The 17,798-nt window shown below is 36.5% G+C and overlaps 1 long non-coding RNA gene across 1 annotated transcript in view; it reads right to left on the bottom strand.

Moving 5' to 3' along the window:
* LOC129524727 (uncharacterized) overlaps positions 1-17,798 on the bottom strand; it is a 926,434-nt gene that overhangs the window by 655,678 nt on the left and 252,958 nt on the right. Inside the window, exon 2 of the long non-coding RNA XR_010130189.1 lies at positions 4,863-4,959. This is a non-coding gene — a long non-coding RNA (uncharacterized lncRNA). The remainder of the gene's footprint in view (positions 1-4,862; positions 4,960-17,798) is intronic.

The following is a 17,798-nucleotide window of genomic DNA, read 5'->3' as shown; positions in this document are numbered from 1 at the left end:
ACATTTATCTAAGAGGCTTAAGGGAATTAAGTGAGATACTGTGTGTTGAACATTGAGTTGGAAGTGCCAGCATGTATGCTTAAGAATAGGAGATGCATTAAAGCAGTGACAGACAGAATGACACAATATGGCAATTGTAGTAAGCAACCAGCTATGAGATATATTAAGGCATATAATAAGCTTGCATTCTGCTAGTCAGAAAATGCACAAACTGTCGTATTAAGGGCTAAGGTAAAGATGCAATCTCAGGCTGGGTCCCAGAATGCTAGTGTCATAGTCAAAACAGTCATTTTAGTAGGGAGCATTCTTTGTAGAATAATTGCCACTTAAAGATAACTGAGGACTCCATTATGGAGCAGAACACTGCATCCATAAGACATCAAGGCATTCTTTGACTACTATGGGAATTAAATATAGATCTAAAATCTTCTCTAAAATAAAGATCCAAGGAGGTATGCCACAGATGAAAAAAAAAAATGTGTCTTGCAAGCAAAATGAGGATAGATCAGGTGACAGATTGAGTGAAGGGCAGGAGACAATGAAGAATATATTGTAGATTATACAGGTTTGGATGTTGTTATCTTGGGAGAAGCTTTAAGGCATCCACTTATTGTTTTATTTGCATAGTCTGATGTGGTTTTTAAAGTTTATATTGAATGCTGTTAAGAAAGGCAAGGACTCTGAAGTTCGTCTCAGGGTTTATTATTCCTATTGTCTTTTATTTGCAGTCTTCACAATGCACATGCATGAAAGGTAAGTGCTGTAGCAAAACGAATTGAAAAAAAGTAACAAACGTATGCATTGCTCTGTAATGGATGGAAAAAAAGGATAACAGAGCTGGTGATGGATCAGTGGAGAAGGTGGTGAGAAGAATAGCGTAAGGAGTAAGATGTGCGAGATGAGATGCTTCTATAGGGTACATGTATAATATCTAGGCAATCACAGTGGCATTCTTTGTTTAAGGGCCCAGTGAATCTTGTCGAGCTAAGATTAACTTCCTAAAGGAGCCATAGTGTGCTAAACATTCACGAGTAACACATTCACGGAAGAATGCATGAGTTCATTAGGACATATATTCTGCCCTATATAGTGGCTTAATAGCAATAACTAAACAAGTAGAGCTTATTCATCTTTCACATAACATTCATCACAGAAGGAGTCCTGGACTGTTTTGCTCTATAAATTAAGGCAGTAAGCGAGACTTCTTCTGTGATGCTATTCTACCACATCTAGACAGTTATCTTTGTCTGTATGATACAAGCTGGCTCACCATGACATCTCATTCCATATCTAATTTCCAAGTTAGTCAAGGAAGAAAGAGAAGCAGACATTCAGACCCTTGAAGGATATGACCTAGTAATGGTATGCATTGTTTTAGGTAACATCACATTGGCCAGAACTTAGACACAAAGCCAAACCTAGATACAAAGGAGGCTGGACATATCTCTATCTCTGTCCGTCTGTCTGTCTGTCTATCTATCTACCTACCTAAAATGCTTTTGGGTTTTTGTTTGTTTGTTTTGGAGACGAACTCTCACTCTTGTCCCCTAGGCTGGAGTGCGATGGCATGATCTCGGCTCATTGCAACCTCCGCCTCCCGGGTTCAAGCAATTCTCCTGCCTCAGCCTCCCGTGTAGCTGGGATTACAGGCGCCTGCCACCACGCCTGGCTAATTTTTGTATTTTTAGTAGAGACAGGGTTTCACCATGTTGGCCAGGCTGGTCTAGAACTCCTGACCTCAGGTGATCTGCCCACCTCGGCCTCACAACGTGCTGGGATTACAGGCGTGAGCCACCACACCTGGCCGCTTTTGTTCTTAAAAGAGGTTATTGACCAGCTACTGAATGAAGCTTGATCACTGATAATTGATTTAAATGAAAGATGACATACAAACAGTGAAAATAATTGGTGAAAGTCAATAAGCACACTGGTAAAAAACAAGAATGTGCAGAAGATACCTGAAACCTGTTTTTCAGAAAATATTTTCCTGAGAAGTTTTACAAAGCAGATGAAACAGGCCTACTCTACTGATGCTTTTCAAAATCTAACTCATCAGGTGAAGGTGAATTAAGTGTTCAGCAGCTTAAACAAAACAAATATAGGCTGGTTGTTCCAATACATACTTATACTGGTGGCTGTCATAAAACAAAACCTTTCACAATTAGAAAATTAAATTACCCTAGGATTAGGAAGCAGCTGTACCAGTTGCATGCTATCTTGGTACCAAGATTGGCCCTATCGTTTTCTAACCTTACAACTTAACAAGCCAGTATTTCCTATAAATCTATTTGTATTAATCTGTAAAATGAGGATACAAAATGCTAAACAGAACTAGAATGAGGATTTGATAAATTAATATATATGAAAGCAACTGGTTATTAAAAGGTATTGATAAACAATAGTAAAATCAGAAACCCTATTATTAACTTGACCATCATGTTTTATTTTTACATAGTTCTTCCATCAACTTTTTATAAGTACGTGGAATCAAATTCTGTACAGAGTTACTCTACTGCCTAATAAGTGTAGAGAACTATTATTAAATCTTGTCTCATTCTTACCTATCTCTCTTAACAGTTACATAATAAAATTGTTCAATTCTATCTCCAACAATAAAACTTCCAAATAGACTATAAAACTTTAATCTTCAAGGTGAAAAAATGGCAGTTAGTGGGGTATACCAGAATTGCTCTGGTTCTGAATAATCATGTTTGAAATGTAAATTCTTAGGACTCAACCTATCGTACTGAAGCAGAATCCCCCAAATAGCACCTGCTACCCTCTGTATTTAATATGCTTTCCAGGTGGTTGTAAACACTTTAAATCTTGAGAACTGTTGGCCTAGAGAAGCAAATGTTAAAAAGCCTCATGATAATGGAACATTGTCATACAGGTTATATGAACAAACCTAAGGTAAAGATCTATCGCTTCTGGCATGGTAATAAATGAATAAAATGCTCATTTTTAGGTACTTATTTTAGGTTAGGTACTTCTGATAAAGATGAGGCTTCCTTTCACCTCCTCCCCACCAACCTCATGAGTCACACCAATCTCCTAACCCAATTTTGTCCTTATTCTGGAAGATTCCAAAAAGTTCCTCATAAATATTTGAGGGATTTGTATGTTATCAAACCTATTAGTAGATCTAGATATATAGCTAATATGAAAGATCACCAGTAATGTTCTAAGAACGAGATGATTTACATATATGCTTTGTAATCTTTAAAATGTAAGCAATCTGACTGTTATGAACCTCATATTTTAATGAGAATTCTGAGGCTAAAAGATGTTTAGTAACTTGATCACTACTTCAAAGTAGGTAAAACAGAAGCAAATATAGGGTTACTACAGAGAAAAAGCAGAAAGAAATGTGCTCCTACACAGAGAGAATTCTATTTTAAAAAAACTTTTAAAATCAATCCGAAGCTGGACATCAAGTGGGAATTTGGAAATGTTTGGTTAGGAGCTTTTGTAAAATTTTTTAAAGATGCTTGAATTGAAAAGCAATATAGCATAGGAGGGATATGGACATTTATTCAGGTGTTCTCAGAATGGAAATAATCAAAAATAGCTTTAGGAAAGAATTGCCCAGATTCCTTTCCCCTGGTGCTCTGGAAGAAGCCTGTCCTTATTGATGTTGGAGAGTCTAGCCTAATATCTTCCATGCATTCACTAATTTTATAGGCTTTTTCCTATTAAAAAGTGAAACCATACATTGAAACCTGGAGATAATTGAAGACTGCTCCTCTGAATCTCACACTGAGAGTTGGCTTTCTTTTTCCCCCCATTACATAACACAGAAAGTAAAAATGTAATCTTCAGCAATAGACATGGTATCTGCGCCCACAGAAATGGTGCTATTACCAATACAGAAGCAAGACTATAGGCATGACTACCACAGAGAGAGTGCTTTACAGCCTTCCAAGGCATCACTGTTGAATAACCCAAGCAAATCTGACTCACAGAGACAGAGTACATATGTGGTTCATGATCACCAGGATAGACTTGTTTGAAATTTTTCAGGTAGGCTACGGAAAGCAACTAATTCCAACAGTACTGCTGAGTCCCAGGAACAAAAGAACCTGTGTTCTGTCATTTATAAACTAATATCCTAAATGTGTACTGGAATTCTAAAGGTTTCGACCAGAAATCTGAAATTTCCTCAAACAAATGTCTTCTATGTAAAAAAAAAATATATCTATATATCTATATATCTATATCTATATAGACATAGATATAGATATAGAAGCTTAAATTTCCATTATGCTGAATGGAATGTTTCAGATAAACATTTCTTTAATTACAAATCTTCATGGATAGTTCCATAAAAAATAGTGGCTTATATTTTAAATATTCATCCAAGGAGGCACCATGGCAGTGATAGAGTAGATTTTGCAGTCAAATCACTCTTGAGCCATTTGCTAGTTTCATCAATTTGGATGAGGTTTTAATTTCTCCGAACTTCTGTTTCTGCATCTTTACTCTGTGGATAATAATATCTACCTCTTAGGGCTGTTATGATAACTTACTGACTAACATAAATAATGTACATACACATAGTGGGAAATTAAGAACAAATTTGAGTCTGCTATTGTGCCCTACTCCACTTCAGGAGCAAGAAAATAATCACTGCAAAATAATAGACTTTTTGTTGAATCTCAAACTTGTAGACTGGGTTACAAAATTCCATATTTTTTATGTCATTATCTGCTCGTAAGAAGAAAACCCATACACACACACATATACACATCTGTATATTTATATATAATATGCATATTATATATACATTTCCTTTATATATATGTAATATGTATATATAGTATGAAATAAGACCAACATATTAAGAATCACTTTCCTCTTACCACAACATGAAGCAATTTCAACATGGATGCTCCAACTTCATTTGGGATACCTCACATATAAGGATCCTATATCTTGAAACCATCTCCAGTGGATTTCCTAGATGAAATGAAACAGAAACTCTTGGGAACATGGAAAATATAAACCTAGCTTCTTTCAATAGTGCTCAGCTAAAATTCCACATCATTCTCCATCTTGCTGGTTTTGCCCTAATTATTTAAAAAAATGTTTACTTCTAATCCAATTTGATGTACCCATCCTTGATGACACTATTGCTTGCATTTTCAGGTAATGCATTTTACTATATGTGTTTTCATAAATCAATGAGTATTCTTAAATGTATATTAAAAATTGACTAAATATCAGAGATAGCATATAGATGAGAAAAAGGAGGACAGCAATCAAGTTATAGTGTGTTAGAGAAAGAAAAGTAATTTGAATATATAGCTTTTCTCTTTTTCAGATGCTTGTGGATGTCTTCCTAAAAGTTGAATGAATAAAAACCATAATACAATAATGAAACACATTTATCTATTTCCATTCATCACATTAGTATAAAATATATTACTCTGTACCTATATATTCTAGTTTTGATAATTTTGCAAGCTAAAGCTTTTATAAATCTATAAATTTGCCATTTATAAATTTGCCAGGTATTTATTTGGCTCTGTTGCAAAATTTGAGCAATTTTCTGACTCTCGCTCTCACACACACATACATATATGCACATGCACATACACACACCACTTAAAAGTCAAATTTATTGCAAGAAATTATACTACAATCACATAAAATACAATGAAATCACATTTATTTGCCAGGCTAGGTCTATACCCTTTAATAGCTATTTTGGTTTCATTACAATAGAATCTTCTATAAAATAATGAAATAAATCTTGGTTATGCAAATCACAGTATTGAAAACACTGAAACCTGATTGTGTAAAACATCTCAAGCTCAAGGAGATATGTCATAGTGATCAATTTTAAATTAGTCACTTTAAAACAAATTCTGTTGCTTCACTCTCTTAGTGCGTTCCTGGATTTCTATTTTTACGAATACAGTAATTACAACGGTACTAGATGGCACAAGTGGATCTCTCTTCCTAAAAGTTAGATATGCAAAAGAGTCCGCTGGGCCCATTAAATAATATTGACATCTCAATTCCTCTTATCGGTTCACTTCAGGTACAGACTTCGAACAATGAAAGTTCCTTCTATTTCCCCTTCAACAGAAGCCAAGTAAGAAATTCGTGTTTTTAAGTTATTGTCTCATAGCTGCAAACCTAAAGCAGTGTTTAGAGGGAAATTTATAGCATTAAATGCCGACAGGAGAAAGTGGGAAAGATCTAAAACCGACACCCTAACATCACAATTAAAAGAACTAGAGAACCAAGAGCAAACTAATTCAAAAGCTAGCAGAAGACAAGAAATAACTAAGATCAGACCGGAACTGAAGGAGATAGAGACACGAAAAACCCCTCAAATATCAATAAATCCAGGAGCTGGGTTTTTGAAAAGATTAACAAAATAGATAGAACATATGTAGCCAGACAAATAAAGGAGAAAAGAGAGCAGAATCAAATAGACACAATAAAAAATGATAAAGGGGATATCACCACTGATCCCACAGAAATACAAACTACCATCAGAGAATACTATAAACACATATACACAAATAAAGTGGAAAATCTAGAAGAAATGGATAAATTCCTGAACACATACACCCTCCCAAGACTACACCAGGAAGAAGTCGAATCCCTGAATAGACCATTAACAAGTTCTGAAATTGAGATAGTAATTAATAGCCTATCAACCAAAAAAAGCCCAAGACCAGATGGATTCACAGCCGAATTGTACCAGAGGTACAAAGCAGAGCTGGTACCATTCCTTCTGAAACTATTCCAAACAATAGAAAAAGAGGGACTCCTCCCTAACTCATTTTATGAGGCTAGCATCATCCTGATACCAAAACCTGGCAGAGACACAACAAGAAAAAAGAAAATTCAGGCCAATATCCCTGATGAACAGGGATATTCTTCATCAATATTGATGCGAAAATCCTCAATAAAATACTGGATCCTGCAGCACTTTAAAAAGTTTATCCACCACAAACAAGTTGGCTTCATCCCTGGGATGCAAGGCTGGTTCAATATACACAAGTCAATAAACGTAATCCATCAGCAGCACATGAAAACTGAATCCAGCAGCACATTAAAAAGTTTATCCACCACAAACAAGTTGGCTTCATCCCTGGGATGCAAGGCTGGTTCAATATACATAAATCAATAAACGTGATCCACCACATAAACAGAACCAATGACAAAAAGCACATGATTATCTCAGTAGATGCAGAACAAGCTTTCAATAAAATTCAACACCGCTTCATGCTAAGAACGCTCAATAAACCAGGTATTGATGGAATGTATCTCAAAATAATGAGAGCTATTTATGACAAACCCACAGCCAATATCATACTGAATGGGTAAAAATTGGAAGCATTCCCTTTGAAAAGCAGCACAAGACAAGGATGTCCTCTCTCACCACTCCTATTCAACATAATATTGGAAGTTCTGGCCAGGGCAATCAGGCAAGAGAAAGAAATGAAGGGTATTCAAATAGGAAGAGAGAAAGTCAAATTGTCTCTGTTTGCAAATGACATGATTGCATATTTAGAAAACCCCATTGTCTCAGCCCAAAATCTCCTTAAGCTGATAAGCAATTTCAGCAAAGTCTCAGGATACAAAATCAATGTGCAAAAATCACAAGCATTCCTATACAACAATAATAGACAAACGGAGAGGCAAATCATGAGTGAACTCCCATTCAAAATTGCTACAAAGAAAATAAAATGCCTAGGAATACAAGTTACAAGGGATGTGAAGGACCTCTTCAAGGAGAACTCTAAACCACTGCTCAAGGAAACAAGAGAGGACACAAACAAATAGAAAAACCTTCCATGCTAATGGATAGGAAGAATCAATATGGTGGTGAAAATGGCCATACTGCCCAAAGTAATTTATAGATTCACACTATCCCCATCAAGCTACCACTGACTTTCTTCACAGACAAAATGACTTTAAATTTCATATGGAACCAAAAAAGTGCTCATATAGCCAAGACAATCCTAAGCAAAAAGAACAAAGCTGGAGGCATCATACTACCTGACTTCAAACTATACTACAAGGCTACAGTAACCAAAACAGCATGGTACTGGTACCAAAACAGATATATAGACCAATGAAACATAACAGAGACCTCAGAAATAACGCCACACATCTACAACCACCTGATCTTTGACAAACCTGACAAAAACAAGCAATGGAGAAGGATTCCCTGTTTAATAAATGGTGTTGGGAAAACTGGCTAGCCACATGCAGAAAACTGAAACTGGACCCCTTCCTTACACCTTCTGCAAAAATTAACTCTAGATGGATTAAAGACTTAAACATAAGACCTAAAACCAAACCTATGTTTCTATATTCTACTTTGAGATTTTGGGTTTGGGACTCTGCACACCACCTTCCTTTGCCAGATGGTTTCCTTAGATTCTGCAGTGGGGGTGGGGGGGCACGGGGGACAGGCTGGTGGGGTGAAGAAAGGCAGAAAGAGGCTTATTCTTTCCTGTTCTCCTGCTGTCAGCATTGTTTAGCAATCATCCTGCACCCTGTCAGTGGCAGTCATTTCTGCCTACCGATTTTTCAAATCCTTCCAGAACCAGCTTATTCTGACCTGACAGAGGTGCCATCCCCAGGTGGCTCATATCCCATCCTGAGAGCTCTTGAGTTTGAGTTCCCAAGGCCTCTCCTTTGAGCTTCTGAGACACCAACACTGGCTGCATAGCAACACTTCTGAGAAGTGTGATATAGAGATCTACGAAGTCCCTTTTCCAAGCTCCCCATGCCCCAGGGTGGAGGTGCTTCCTGAGATTACTCTCTCTGTATAACTTCAGGGGCCTCTTTTTCCTCTTCCAGCTCTCCAACAAATTTTTAATCCGCCCATTATATTAAAATTTCCTTGTTAAAACAACAAGTATGGGGCAAAGGATATGAATAGACACTTCTCAAAAGAAGATATTTACATGGCCAAACACATGAAAAAATGCTCAACATCACTGATCATTAGAGAAATGCAAATCAAAACCACAATGAGATACCATCTCACACTAGTCAGAATGGCGATTATTAAAAAGGGTCTCTGACATTAGTTCTCAAACACATTTGTCAGATAAGTGCGTGGATGGAGATCCCATCCATCCACACACTTACGGGGCATGGAGACCCACAACAGTAGGTGGCAGCAGAGATAGACAGTCAGTGGCCACTTGGTACAGGAAAGAAACAAAGATGGCAGGAGAACCAAAGCCTCATCTAACCTTACTCTTAAGAGTTAAAATCATGGGTTCGATATCTATCTATCTAAATATTTTAATGGTTAAGGGTATGTGTTTTGGCAACACAAAGACAAGTGCTCAAATTTCAACCTCACTACTTTCTAGTTCTTCTGTTTCTTAGTTTTTTCATCTATAAATGGATCTAATGACACTGTGATATACAGCTTTCAAAATGGCTGCAATAATTCCTGCCATCTCTATACATACTCTCTTTGCAATGAAATTTTTCCATTTTCATCTTCCAGAGCTAAAATTTCTTTCTCCATCTCTTAAATCTAGGCTTGCCTAGTGACTTGTTTGGCCACTAAAATGTAGAGGAATGTGACTTCTGAGCCTAGAACCTGCGAGGACTTGCATCTTCTCCTCTTGCCCTCTTAGAACTCTTCCACCACCACAGGAGAAAACCACATTGGCCTTTTCGAGACCTATGGCCCCCTGACAGGTAGCACCAACTGTCAGACAGAGAAGTAGCCATGTTAGACCATCCAGACTCAGTGGAACTGCTAGATGACTGTAGCTGCATGAATGTCCCAGGAGAGATAAGTAGAAGTGCCACCGAGCTGAGCCTCAGATCAAAACGCATGCCCATAGAATTAAAAGCAAATAAAATAATACTAGTTTTAAGTCATTAAGTTTTGAAGTGGTTTGTTATGCAGTGATAAGTTACCCATAACTGATTCAAATCACTACCTTCATAGTATTCTTTTAAAGATTCAAATAAAAGATGTATGTAAAATGTATGCACAATGTCTGGCATTGGCATAGAATAACTCTCCAAATGTTTACTGGGTATAGAAATTACATTCCCAGCATCAACATGGGATAAACAATGACTGGCCATAATGAATACTAATGAGGAATGTACTCACTCTACAAGAGTTAAATATTGGGGTACATATGTTTGGTCTGAGACTATTGGTTCAAAGTAAAAGAGAGGCATGATTGAATTGAACATTTATCATTAATACTGAGATTCTCTGCCATTCTTTGAGTATCATTACTCCTCAGGTATTTTTCTGGGAACTTGAATTAAGGTAAATGGGTATGAGGAGATAGAAAGTTGTCTTATATCAGTGCTCAAACGTTTAGGAATCAGGGTCTATATACTCTTTAAAATGAAGAGCATTAATTTATGTATATAAATTTTCATTTATCATATTAGAAATGAAAGCTGAGAAAAACTTTTAACAATCGTCATTGATTATCAGTTAATTATTATGAAAACACTAATTTAAAAATAAAAATAAACCCATAAAACAGTAACATAAATGACACATTTTTATGAAAGATAATTATATTTTCCAAAACAAAAAAATTAGGGGAGTGAGACTGTTCTATATTTTTGTAAATTTCCTTAAAATTTAACTTAATAGAAAACAGCCTTATTCAATCTGCATTCAACCTGTATGATATATTATTTTAGTGGAAACCTATGAAGAATATCTAGTCTGATATAGACATGTAATTTTGGAGAAAAGAAACAGATTTTTACTGCTTTTAAAGTTATTGTAGAATACTTCTTTGATAGCATAGCAACATTTTATGAGAAGTAGTTTCTAAAAGATCAGTTACAATATAAAATCTAAAACCAAATCAAATAACTTTTCATATTATAATATTAAAATCCACTGGCTATCTCTTATTGTGAATGGATCCTTTATCTATGACTGCTTGATCATCATGCACTGGTGATCCAGAAAATATTGGTTCACTAAATTATGCATAATCAAATTATTAACATATACAAAATACTAAAAATTACTCTTGTTAAAATTACCGCTAATCTTATCAGAATAATTTTAAAGTATTGGGAAGTGTCACACCTATGGTGGCACAAAGAATTTTCAAAATTTTAACTTTTACTTCAAAGCTCAAACTTGATCACTGGCAACAAATACAAATACAAAATAGTTGCTTTCCTTGAAGTTACAAGATCACTTTGTTTATTTTTGAGAAATATATGCCAAATACCTTAAGCCTCAATAGCTTTAGTTTGACTGTTAGTTACACTTTTATGTTAAAATGATGTTAAATGAAAAAGTAACTAGTTCAGTGTGCAACTCAATTACAAAAGTGCTTTTGTTCTAGAAAATATCATACTTCAGTTTGCAGCAAATGTGCTTTATGCATACTTCACATTTCATCACAAAGGATATTAAGATGGTGTTTATTCAAAGAACAAGTTATAAAAAATAATGCATACTACTTCATAAAGGACATTGTTAAGTGACCTGCCATTTTGTTTTTTTTGCTTGTTTACTTTAAAGAAATGATGGTGGAAAATACAGTGACTGCTATTAACAGTCTGGTGTTGCCAGATTGAATTGTGCTAAGATTCTGGAAATTTTACCTACCATTGCCTTTGCACCATCATGGAAACTGTTAACACAATGAAGACACAAATAATACCTTAGTCTTAACTTAAAAATAGTTTTCACCTAGCACACGGCTCAAAAGGATCTTGGGAACTCCCATGGTACACGGACAAGAATTTTGAGAATGACTATCAAATAGTGACTTAAAAACAAAAACTGAAGTGTTAGAGTGTTTCTAGGAACTTGAGTATAAACAATCCTCTTTTAGGCCAGGGTGGAGATACGACTTTCCACCTTCAGTAATATCACTGTCGTGAGTTATAAAGGATTTAGATTAAGATTAAAATAACTAAGGCTGGACCAAGGGAAATTGCCCTGCTCATAATTGCTTACCCCATACCTGGGACTGTAATGACTCATACCCAACCAATGTCAAAAACCCTGAATCAACTGAGGGAATTGGCAAAAGAGGGACAGAGATAGAGAAAGAAAGTGAGAGGACACAGAAGACCCATGAAGTTATAGACAAAAAGAAACGGAGATTAGGAAATCAATAAACATAGGGAGAGAAGGAGGAAAGTGTGAAAGGAGTGAGACAAAAAGAGAAACAGTCATAGAGTCGAAATAAGAGAGAGAGAGAGTGTCAGAGAGAGAGAGAATGTTTTGAGGACACAAAAGCTAACGAGATAGACAGGCAAAGAGAAACAGAGTCAGAAGGAGACAGAGAATAAGAGTATACTATCATATTAGATTGTCAATGAAAGGAAAGGCAAAAATCTTTGCTTTGACATAGTTTTCAAGTAGTCACAGATTTTCTCTCTCTTCTGTGAGGCTGACTGACTATGGATGCATGGGAGTGGCTGCTTGCATGTGGATTAGGAAGATTGCTGCCTTTTCCTTCTGCCATGACCTGAAAGCCACACTGACTGCTGATGGAGGTAGTAAGGGATGTCCTGCAGTGGAAGAAGATAGACCTAGGAATCTGTAGCATAAAAGAGGGGTCTTGGTGCATGAGAACGAGACCTGGCACTGGGCATCTTCCAGGTTGACATAATTACCAGGCTGGGTGAGAGATGTAGTGTAAGTGCTTTACTTTGTCACTTATACAATCTCACTGGTAAGGCCTAAAGAAACTGAATCTTCAGGAGAACTAAACATATAATTTTCCCTTTAACCATAATAGGTAATTGCCACTGGTCCTCTCTATCAAACATTAGATATGTTCAGATTCTTAAATGGAGACACAGTAAGGAACCACTTTGGATGTATGTATGTATGTAGAGATAAGGTCTTGCTATGTTTCCTAGGCTGGTCTCAAACTCCTGGCCACAAGCAATCCTCCCACCTTGGCACTGGGATTACAGGCATGAACGACCATGCCCAGCCCCACCTCACATTTAAAAACAAGATTACAAACAAGTAATTCCTAAATATTAACACTATTATTGGAAAACACACAGAAAGACAGAATGCTATATTCACTGTAAGTAAATGCAAACAGGTTAAAAAAAAAATAGGTGACTCTGTGTCATTACAGTGTGTTCCTATTAGTGTTCACATTGTATAAAAGGAAGAGCGGGGAGTGGTCAATAAGATTAGGTTTCATATCAGTCCATGGCATGAAAATGGGAATTCTGGGCTGCTATTCACCATTATGAAGACAAAGGCAACTTGGTATCAAGTGTCTCTAGGGACACGCAAAGCTGTATGTAACCTTAGGTGGAGAGGGGAAAAAAACATGAGCAGGGAGAATGAAAGAGCTACCAGCACCAGCTGTTGTGATGCCAAACAGGAAGATGAGCTCTCCTTGTGCTCTTGCCAATTCAGGTTAATATTTAATAACTTAAAACTCTACTCTGATTTTTATTAAAGTGACAGGTTTTTGTCTTGAAGTGGCACTGTTTCTTTATCTGTAAAGTGAAGTGCGGGAATCACACTGGTATTTCCCAGACTATTCCGTATAATGCTTGTGCACTAGAAGATGCTAACATAATCAAGTTTGACAAATATTTCCTTCCTTCCTTCCTCCCTCCCTCCCCCTTTCCTTCCTCCCTTCTTTCCCTCCCACCCTCCCTCCCTCCCCCTTTCCTTCTTCCCTTCTTTCCCTCCCTCCCTCCTCCCTCCCTTCCTTCCTTTCTTCCTTCCTTTCTCCCTCCCTCCCTTCCCTCCTCCCTCCCCCGCCTCCTCTCCCCTTCCCTCCCCTCCCCTCCCCTTCCCTCCCCTCCCCTTCCCTTCCCTTCTCCTTTTCTTGCCTTTCTTCCTCTTCTTTCCTTCTCATTCCCTCACAATCTACTTAACATAATAAAGATTCTAAGACTACCACAATGAAAGAAAATATTTAAACTGATTTAAACACAGAATTTCTTTCTCTTTTTCCATATTGCCATCTCTTGGGATGATAACATTACCCTGGGAAACAATTTATGAAATGCCAAACCTCGTACTTGCTAAAAACCCTTATCAATCCAGGATTCTATGATTCTAAGCAGGACTAAGTGGGAGCACAGGAAATTGTCCCCTAAATTAGCTCCATTTCTTTTAGTTCAGCATTCTCTGGATTCTCTTAAACTTTATGATTTTTGTTTGATTATTGTCTGTCTCTTAAAGGTGAGGCTTCACAATTCCAGGTGGCAGTAATAAAGTCCATACTTATGGATGTCTCAATATCTCCAATCTGTGGAATATAAATTTTGAATATATACAAGTTGAGTGGCTTCCAATTTCAGGATGTGAAATATCTGTTCATGTTTTTGTTGTTTTGATTGTTTATATCACTTCATGTGACAATACCTAGACCATCATAAAAGAGGTTTGGCAAAATAAAATCTACCTAAAGATTTTAACATTTAGTGGGAAAACGCATTCACAGATCACTTTGCCCTAGAATTTCCACTTACCAGTAAAATAGAGACAATAAGAATAATTTATTAAGCACTTTTTATATTCTTGGCAATGCACTAATTTCTTTACTTATAGCATCTGAATGCTTATAATAAGTCTATGAGGTTGGTGCTGTTATCATGTCCATTTTATACTGAAACTCAAAGTAGTTACATAAACTTTTTCAAAGTCACACTGCTTTTAATGGCAAATCTTGTGATCAGATCTAGGTTTGTCTGATTCCAAAGTCTAAATTATTAATGATGCTCCTTTATTGCTAATTGTTTCTTTATTCAATGCAATCGTAGTAGCCAACAGATGACCATCCATTAAGACTCATGTCATAGACTGTCTGAATATTCTGCATGGTTAACTGGATGAGTCTAACCTTGGACTGGATTCTGGGAGCTGCAGCTGTATTTAAGCGTATTGACCTCAGCAGGTAGAATGTGAAGCTGAAGAAAAGCCAGAGACAATATCTCATGGTGACCCTGTAATGATGAATCAAATTATTAACAAAATATTTAATAAGAGTATCTAGGCAAAAAGACAACACATGAATTCAGACAATAGAAGCAAAAGGTAATACAGTAATGGCAAAACGAGTTTGAAATGGCAGCAGAGGTAGCCTAAAAAGATTCCCTGAGGTACTGAAAAAAGGGGTGCTGACACTTTTTTAGAATGCAGACAGCCTCTCCAGTGTAAGGGGAATGTTTTAAAACCTACCAAGTTGTATCTGACAGGTTATCAGCCCTCCAGGAATCGGCATCTCCCCTCCTTTACCGTACAATGAGCCCCCTTATCATATTATGCACCTACGCTTTACTTTATAGGCAGGTTATACTGCTGTGAGGTACACTGCAAATGATAAGGAAGGAGAGAAGAGGAGAAAAAAGGAGAGAAGGGGAGAAGAAGGGAAGGGAGGGGGGAGAGGGAAAGAAGAGTGTTGAGTTGATGAGGAGGAGTGAGAGACTGAGAGAAAGAGAGGTTGGCCATGGCAATGATATCCAAGGAAGGAGCCTCAATCAAAGATGATGCCAAGACCTCAGAGACTCAGCTCTTAATAACCACTAACAGGACGATGACATCAAAACTAACAACATGCAAAGGGAAAGAGCAGGAACTAGTACATGGGACAATGTTCAACAGGATCACTCAGATAACTTTGTGGTGGAACTTGGTGGAACACAATCATTGGAGAAATCTGTGGTGTAGCTTGGTGTATTTCACCACCTAATCCCCAGTGCATTTGTAAGTGCCTGTCACCCTGCATATACTGCTCATGTTTGTGAAATCTCCTCAAGTTGCCAAGGTCTGCTGAGTTGGTTTTGTTGTACAGGTTTTGAAATCGCTGGATTGGAAATAAGAAATAAACCTATGAGACTGAGGGTAGAGATGAAAGAAAACAGAGAAACAGTCTCAACATTAGAAGATGGGAGGAAGAAAACAAAATTACTTCTGGAAAATTATCATAGTCTATTGTCTCATAAGAACAATAAAGTAGATAGAATAATTGGGAAATAAATTGCTGAGGTAAAAGAGACATAGATCAGAGGTGAGGTCTAGATACATTATAATAACCCAAATAATACAGTTACATGAGAATAGAAGGATAGGAGTAAATTAAAGGAAGATGTGGACAAAATAAAGATGAGAAAAAATAGATACATGTATAGGATCAACAAGGGAGCAAAAATGATTCAAGAAACAAGGAATTAAATTTATTTATCATTCATATTCTCCTTCAGTCCCTTTCTCCTTTCTTTTATCTCTCTCTCTCTCTCTCTCTCTCTCTCTCTCACACACACACACACACAGAGAACAATGAATCCAAGGATTCAGCACTTAATCTACCAGCCCAGTTCTATCTAATACTGAATAGTGACAAACAGAATTATTGTGACTGTTTACAAATGGCTACTGCTTCCAGGCAATTTTCAAGGCCTGGAAGAAAGTATAAATGTCATCTAGACATAGTGAAACATAAAAGACATTTTGGATGTTAGAGCTCAGACTTTTAATATATACCAACTCTAAAAGCTGCAATTATGTGGTAGCAATAACCATGTGGGTAAATATAGTGTACATCTCAAACATAATAAAATAAATGGTCCTCATAGGGTAGTTTTAATGCTAAATTTTGTGTTTGTAACAATTACATTTTAAATCTTTAATGCTGGTGTTAAGATTTTCAGCATAAGTGAGTTAGGTTGTTCACACTATTCAGACTCAAAAGTAACAAATGTTCTTAGAACAAAAAAGTACATAGAAATTCTACTTTCATGAATCTATTCTTGATATGTGTAGGATTTCGACTAAAAGCACTTTAATTATAGTTTTAATTTAAAAAGATAGCTCTCAAGAAAACACCCTTCCCTCTCTAAGAAAAGATAGCAAATAATTAGAACACCTATAATCACAGCATTTTGAAAGGCCAAGGCACGAGGATTGCTTGAAGCCTGGTGTTCAAGACCAGCCTGAGCAACATAGCAAGATTCTGTCTCTACAAAACACAAAAGAATTAGCCAAGCATGGCAGTGGGCACCTGCAGTTCCAGCTACTGAGGAGGCTGAGGCAGGAGAATCACTGGAACCTAGGAGTTTGAGGTTACAGTGAGCTATGATGGAGTCATATGATGGAGCCAGCCTAGATGACAGGGTAAGACCTTTTCTCTAAAACGAACAAACAGAAAATGTCTCTGTGTGTTGTGTGTTATAGAAAAAAGTTACGGAAGTGTCATAAAATGTTATTATCTGTGCTCATTTGTGAGTGGTAAGAAATATGTATAATTGTCACTTTAAAGTATTCTGATATTATTTAACTTTTTTGTGTGGGCACATATTTCATTTATATGTGGGAAAATTATTTCTAAAAATAAATAGGCAGATGTAACCTATAAATAGGTTACAAAAATCACTTCTATGATCAGTATGCCAAAAATATTTTTATATAAAATAATGGTTGCTGAGTCATCAGAACAGTCCATATTCTAGAAAATGTTGAAAAAAATCAAGTAAATTTATTCATTCATTTGTTCATTGATTCATTCACTCAAGACACCTTTATTTAAATTTTAACAAAATATTGAATTATTTAATATTCACTACATATGAATCACTACTAATCACAAGGTCTACAGGAATGGAGGAAGCACCATAGCTGTCTTTAAAATGACCAAATGCCATGAAATCAGAAAATGGTTATGCTCATGTATATTTATGATATGCTCATGTAGATTTATTCGGCTAAGAAGCATTCAGACATTGGTAATAGTAGAAACCCAGCTATATACTGTAAAGTTTGGAATAATTGGAATAGGCACAATTCTCTAGATGGCAATACAATCTTACTG

Source organism: Gorilla gorilla, chromosome 13 (assembly GCF_029281585.2).
Source record: "Gorilla gorilla gorilla isolate KB3781 chromosome 13, NHGRI_mGorGor1-v2.1_pri, whole genome shotgun sequence".
NCBI lineage: Eukaryota > Metazoa > Chordata > Mammalia > Primates > Hominidae > Gorilla > Gorilla gorilla.
The sequence above is the reverse complement of the archived record's forward strand: the minus strand, read 5'-3'. Positions and strand labels throughout refer to the sequence as shown.